This window comes from Calonectris borealis, chromosome 2, assembly GCF_964195595.1.
Source record: "Calonectris borealis chromosome 2, bCalBor7.hap1.2, whole genome shotgun sequence".
NCBI classification, from domain to species: domain Eukaryota; kingdom Metazoa; phylum Chordata; class Aves; order Procellariiformes; family Procellariidae; genus Calonectris; species Calonectris borealis.
In genome coordinates, this window is record NC_134313.1 from 171780567 (window position 1) to 171787327 (window position 6761).

The 6761-nt window shown below is 48.9% G+C and overlaps 2 long non-coding RNA genes across 2 annotated transcripts; both read left to right on the plus strand.

Moving 5' to 3' along the window:
* Positions 1–544: 544 nt before the first annotated feature.
* LOC142079754 (uncharacterized) lies at positions 545–2905 on the plus strand. The gene is made up of 4 exons (XR_012672785.1): positions 545–1189; positions 2059–2122; positions 2507–2680; positions 2786–2905. It is a non-coding gene; the product is annotated as an uncharacterized LOC142079754 (long non-coding RNA).
* A 565-nt stretch (positions 2906–3470) lies between these two features.
* LOC142079755 (uncharacterized) lies at positions 3471–4760 on the plus strand. The gene is made up of 3 exons (XR_012672786.1): positions 3471–3529; positions 3726–3872; positions 4679–4760. It is a non-coding gene; the product is annotated as an uncharacterized LOC142079755 (long non-coding RNA).
* The last annotated feature ends 2001 nt before the right edge of the window (positions 4761–6761 follow it).

Genomic DNA, 6761 nt, shown 5'->3' on the forward strand with positions numbered 1-6761 from the left:
CCCGGTACCCGGCAAAGGGGAGCGAAACCGGCCGGCTGGAGCTCCGGGGGTGCACAGCCCGGCCCCGCACGGCAGAATCCTTCCCTGGGTTTTCACCGTTGGCTGGGTGTGAAAAACAGGTTCATTTTGTGCCTCCTCTTTCCCCAGCGTCACCTTCTGCGTCACGTGAAGAAAATCCTGCGTGGCTGATGCCGCTTGCTGCTCAGGTAATGGCACGTGGGGGGCCGGGGGAGCGGGGAGAAACATTGGCGCGTTCAAGGACGCTGCAGGTGCTCCACGTCAAACCCAGGGAAAAGGCAAATTTGTGCCGGTGCAGAAAAGCTGATGAACAGTTGCCGTGAACAGAGCGCGCGTGCCTCGTTCCCGCATCGGTCCCTGGGTAGTTACGAGCGTTTTCCTTTCAGGGAAAAGAATGAGCTTTCGCCTACGATAAATTAAGAGCTGCCTGTGACCTTCTTTAGGGTCAAGTGTTTCTTTTCTGTTTGTTCGTACTGATTTTACGGGCAGGTTGGAAAGAGCCTTTTATTTTTACCTGCGTAACTCAATTTGTAGTACTACGTGGTGTCAGGAGAGTGAATTTTGGAGCACCCGGGTACTACTAGAAACGTAATGAATGAGACACGATGGAAGCTGATATTTCAACTTGATTTTTACGTGATTTTTTTTTCATTAGAGCGTCGATGGCACGTTGTCCTGTGGCTCAATCCACGTTCTGTTCAGTGGAGTCTTCAATCTAGCACTTTGAAGGACAAAAGTTGGTCCTTCCAAAAAAGGGCTAGTCGTTCATAGGATGGAGGTATAGACTTGGAGAGCCGCTTAAGTACGTGATCAGAATTGAAGCCAAATGCCGCTTCACGTTGCTGCTGTTGGTCTTCACTTTCATTAGTTTTCCCGCTGCTCCGTCATGGTTGGGAGCTCTGAATCATCCTTTTTTTCACTCCCTAACGCATTTTTCTCCCCAAGGAGAGGCTACGTTTAAAAGCTACTTAGTTTCCTCACAAATGCATTGGTCAGTAAAATGGAGTTATGATGCTTGGAACCACACAAATGACACCAGTCTTACAGATCTGGACTATTTCTGAACACGTGTTCATCGCGTGCAGATGTCATCGGGATACGGATCATCTGCACTTTGTGCTCTGTCGAGACGATCAGCTGAGACAGGGACGAGCTCCAAAAGAAAAGAAAGGTACAACGTCAAGGTTCTGTTTTGTTGTTGGTTTTTGTGTTTGTGTGTTTTGGGTTTTTTTTTGTTTGGTTTTTTGTTTGTTTGTTTGTTTGTTTGTTTGTTTGTTTGTTTTTCCTTAAGAGTGCGACGTTGACTGGTGGCAGCCTGCAGAGCTCTCTTGCTGCCTGACCTCTCCTTTCCTTCTCTGTCGCTCCTCTTTCGTGGCTGTCATTTTCACTCGGGTAGTTTTAGAAGAGCGATTTAGTTCCTTGCCTGTGTAAACGCGCTGGTAATAGCTGGAAGGTAAATGCTTGAACCAGTAGCGAATAACTTGGCTACAAGTAGAATTTCTGAAGGAAGAACAACGACAACAGGAAGCAAATAGCGAGTTACCCCAGATTTGCGTGCGTCAAACACGTCAAAGTCTTACTGCCAAGCGTTGTTTGGCAACGTGCTCCAAATGTTTTAAAACAACTGCGGTTTTCAAAGATCTGGACTGTTTGGAGAAACGGCCTGGAAAAAAGGATTCCTCTTCCGCAGCGAGTTTGCGAGGACGGACGGGTTGCCGTACTCTTTAACAAAAATACTCCACTTGGGACGTATCGGGTGAGGAAATCGCGGCTCTACTTAGGCTTGAGAAAACGTACGTAGGTACCTGTGCCCGTCACCTGCGCGTCTCTAGGAAAGTGAGTTCTAGCGAAACTAAAGCTGCCGATGAGCCAAAAAAAAGGCACGGTTGTCTAAAACGTGCAGAAGTTCTAGTGGCCTGTCTCAACAGCTGCACCAAAGACGATGCCAAATACTTTCTCCTCCACTCAGTTGTTCTCTTCACGGCAAAGGAAGCTTTGTGCTAAACGTTGTTTGTTTTTTTTTTCCTTTCCTCTCAGCAGAACGTCAACTGCCGTGAAAGTACGAGACAGATGGAAAGGGTCCGTAGTGGTCTGCAAGTACAAAGTAGGCCTGTGATACGTGTCTGCATTTTTCCTAAGGTGCTTGTAGCACGGACTTTACAGTTAACACGAGGAACGTGGCAGCTCTCCTTCTATGTGATTTTTTAATGTGAAATATTTTAACGCAAATACTAAAAATAAAGGAGGTCTGTTCTGGAGCGTGGTACGCCTATGCAAAGCTTGCTGCCCTCCGTCTGTTTTCTCTTCCTGCAAGCACGGTCTTCTGTTTCTGTGCGCTTGCTATGAAAGGGTGCTGTGAAAATAACGTTGGACTAGAAGAGGAAAGGAACCGTTTGTAAGAGTTGGGATGTTCGGGAGAAACAGGCTTTGTTTTCACGATAAAAGCTTTAGGCTTTTTCAGTCAGTCAGTGTTTAAAATGCCTTACAGGAGCACTCGAACACCTTACTGAGATGCTAGCATCTGTGCTAAAAGCAATCAAGGTCAAAGAAGAGGCGCGGACAACACGGGACAAATCGGTGTCGCTTCGGTGCGTTTTCCAGGCTTTCCCGAGAAGCGGTAGCAGCCTCGTAACTAGCGACAGAGAGTCCTGATGTGGTTTTGGTGAGTTACTGCTTCTATCGCGTCCTTTTTCCTTAACCTGCAGCGCGTAATTTTGACTTTGGTTGGAAAGAGATTTTCCAGAATGGAAATCTTTCTCGTTCAAAGGAGTTGCCTTTTACGAACTTCCCATCAGAATGGATCTTCAGAGATGACGTGCTCGGCAGTAGAAGTCATCCGCAAGGAGACTTTTCGCTCTCTCTCTCTCTGGGAAAAAAAAAAAGGGGGGTAAGCCGATTTCCTTGCACAGACCCAAGCGCAGCATGTCTTCCGATAGTCGACGTACGGCTGATCTTTGGTTCTCGGGTGTAACGGTCGAGAGATCGTAAAGACGCGTTCCTCCGCACGCTCGGCTACGGCCAACAGCGTTAGCAAACCTGCCAGTCCTTTTTGGTAGCCTGCTGTATTGCAGCACTGGGGATTTGATATTCCCCACGGCCTGCCCCCACCCCCCCCTCCCCCCCCCCCAAAAAAAGAGTAAAACCATACGGGAGATCTCTTATCTCACTGATTTTTCTATCGTAAATGAAATTTTAAAAAGAAAGTTAAAATTGTATAACTTCCAAACTGACTTGCGTTGTTTAAACTGCAACTGCCAAATAGCCGTAGCGTATAATTTATTAGGTGTGCTTAAGCAGTTGGGTAGTTGCTCTAAACGTTTCAAAAGAGAGGCAACTGAACGTTACGGGCTTTTTTCCCGATCTTTTGGCAGAGCGCTCTGAAGTCCTTTATTTCTGTCTCGCTTTCGACGGCGCCTTTCCCCGGCAGTTCGGTAGCATCGGTCTCGGCGCCGCTCCTAGTCACGTAACGCACGCAAAACCCCTGGTCAAACGATAGCTGTGTAGTTTGGAGGTAGATAATTTAACGGCATGAATTCACAGCTACGCAATTTCAATTAACGCAAAAGGAAAATGAAATACTTTTACGGTATAAGCCTTCTCATTGTACGTATGCTAAAAAGGTGCGCGTCCGTTTACATAAAATGAATTGCTGAGATTTGTTCTTTCTTTTTCATTTTACTCTTCAAAGTTTTACGCTTCACTTTCAGCTTTATCGGCCAAGCGAGCGAGATGCGCAGCAGCAGCAGCAGCAGCGCAAGGGCTGGAGCTGTGGCGGCGGATCCGTGAGCGTAGATGCTGATTACGGCGCGCCCTTGTCCTGCAGCCTCACGGGGTTATCTCCCGGCAGCGGTGCTGTAAGGAAGGGACGGGGCGTTTTCCGACACCAGCGAGAGCGTTTACTTCTCTGCGAAGGACGCGTTCAGAATCGCGTCAATTAGTCCTCACGCGGATTTTAAGCGTTCGAATCGCTCGAGCTTTTAAAGGCCGCGTTGTATTTCGAGCTGACCCGTTGTCGCGGTTTAACCCGGCAGGCAGCCAAATACCACGCAGCCGCTCACTCACTCCCCCCCACCCCCAGCGGGACGGGGAGAGAATCGGAAGGGTAAGAGTGAGGAAAAACTCGTGGGTTGAGGTAAAGACAGTTTAATAGAACAGGGAAAAAAAGGGAAAATAATGATGATAATGATAAAATATACAAAATGAGTGATGCACAATGCAGTTGCTCACCACCCGCGCTGACCGATAACCAAGTAGTGATCGGTACTTCCTGGATCACGCCTACCCTTCATATACTGAGCATGACGTCACATGGTATGGAATACCCCGTTGGCCAGCTGGGCTGGCTGTCCTGGCTGTGTTCCCTCCCACCTTGTGTACCTAGCTCAGTCAGTAGGCACGGGAGCTGTCCTTGGACTAGGAGGGCACTTAGCAACAACTGAAAACATCAGGGTGTTATCAACGTTCTCCTCCTACTAAATCCAAAACACAGCGCTAGGAAGAAATTTAACCCTATCCCAGCCGAAACCAGGACACCCGTTTGCCTGGCACCCTCCTTTAGCTCGACTGCTACCCTCTCCCTTGTCCTGACCGAATTCCGCTGGTGCCTTCGGTGCTGTTTTTTTAACGTGCTGAAATATCCGTTGGGATTTTTGTTTTTCAGATGCCTCGCTGTAAGCGTCCCGTGGTGCTCAGGAGAGACCCCCGGCCCGGGTTTGCCTGCCGGTCGTTGGGCGTGCTGAGGGTAAGGGGCCGGCTGCCAGCCTGCGGGACGGGGGCTAAGGGGGGGCTGCAAGCGTTTGGGGGGGCTGCCCCTCCTTTATCTTTCTAGCGGAGCCCCCCTTTTTGGCGGGGGTGCGTGCGTACATACGCCAACGGCATTATTGACGTAACGAGCCGCCGGTTGGGGCCGTTTCCCTCCTGTTGTGCCTTTTTGGGGGCTGAATAAAAAGGGGGGTTTGGGGGCCTGGAGGGGTGATGATGTCATTTGGGGCACCCCAACATCACCGGCGGGCTGATGATGCCGTGGAGGAGCAGGTGAGTGGGGAAGGGGGGGTCGTCCCCCCCCCCCCAAAAAGGGGGTCACAGCCCAAAAATGCCTGATAATTCCTGGGGGGGTTCAAAAATTTTTAAAAAACTGTAAATCTATCTGTGAGGCCTCGAAATAGAGAAAAATCTCTCCTTGTTCTATATATGGAAAAATAATATTCCTTTATACGTATACAAGGATTTCAAAATAGGAACCTATACCTGCCCTATTATATAAAGGATTTTAGAGCAGAAAAAAATTCGGAAGACGTTATATAGGGTTTTAAAATACAAAAAGAACTCACGTCTGTATAAATTAAAAAAGAAAGCACTTCCAAATGCAAAAGGGATGATATATTTTATGTATGAAGGAATTGAAAATAGAAAAAAGTCTGAATAGATACCGCTGTCTACACTCACTACGTGTTATGTAGAGAGCCTAAATAGGCATTGTATGTAATCTAAGAGATGATCTATAAGTGTAAATAGGTATCTAAGTCTAAAATCTAAGTCTATAAAGAGATAAGTGTAAATATATGTAAGTTTAAATAGAGAAGTCTATAAAGACATTTAAGTGTTAAAATATGTAAGTCGACAGATATATAGTCTGAGCGGGTATTATATATAATGAGTGGGAAATAGGGGGGTATAAGTGAAACATAAATATATTCACTAAATATACATATAGAGGTATGTGTAAATACGTTAAGCGTAAACGTCTATGATAGATAAGGTTTTTAAAATGCAAAGAAACCCTGTTTATAGAATCTTCACACCCCCCCCCCCCCCCCCGAAACACCTCTCTATTGAAGATACAAAAGCGCTTTCAAAAGCTGCCTCTTCCCTGTTCTCCTTTTCCACCTTTTCCCATCCTGATCGGGGGCCAGTTCCCCCAACAGGGACTTTCCCCTGCAGGGCCGTGCACACAGAGCGGGACCTGCTGCCACGGCATAAAAACACCACAAAACCCCTAATTTGGGGCCTGCAAGGGGTGGGGAAAAAGAAAACCCGCATTTTTTGGGGAAAAATACCCAACTTGGAGCTCCCGGGAAAGCCAAATCCACCAGGATTTGGGCAGCCGGAAAGCAAAAAAACCCCCATTTTCATGCACAAAACGAAAAAGCAAAAATCGCCAATTTTTGTTGTGAAAAAGCGTTGAAAAACCTCCAAGTGGAATATTTTGGAAAAGGAAAAAACCCCAGTTTTGATATTATAGAAAAGCAAAAAACCCCCCGATTTGGGGAAGCTTTGGGGTGAAACACCAGCCATTTGAGGGGCCCGGACCCCTGGGGTGCTGCCTGCCCCGCCAACCTGCCCGTTGCCCCCCGCCCAAACTCTGGCACCCCCCTCCCGCTCCCCCGCCCCCCGCTCCCACCCCGCTCGCCCTCCTCCTGCGTTTTGGGTTTGTGCTGAAAACGGCGTGGGTGACGCGGGGCTGCGCGAGTTCCCGCTGCGCAGCGCTTGCACGGCGCCGGGGGCTGTGCTGCTCCTCGCCCCGCCCTGCCGGCGAGCGGGCTGGGGGTGCGCGAGGGCCTGGGAGGGGGCACCGCTGGGAGAGCTGACCCCGGCGGACCCAGGGGATGTTCCAGACACTATGACGTCAGGAAATAAAACTCGGGGGGCGGTTGGCGGGGGGGCCGCTGCTGGGCTGCGGCTGGCTGGGCATCGGGCGGTTGGCGGCGAGCCCTTGTTTTCGTTTGTACCGCTTGTCTGTCTGG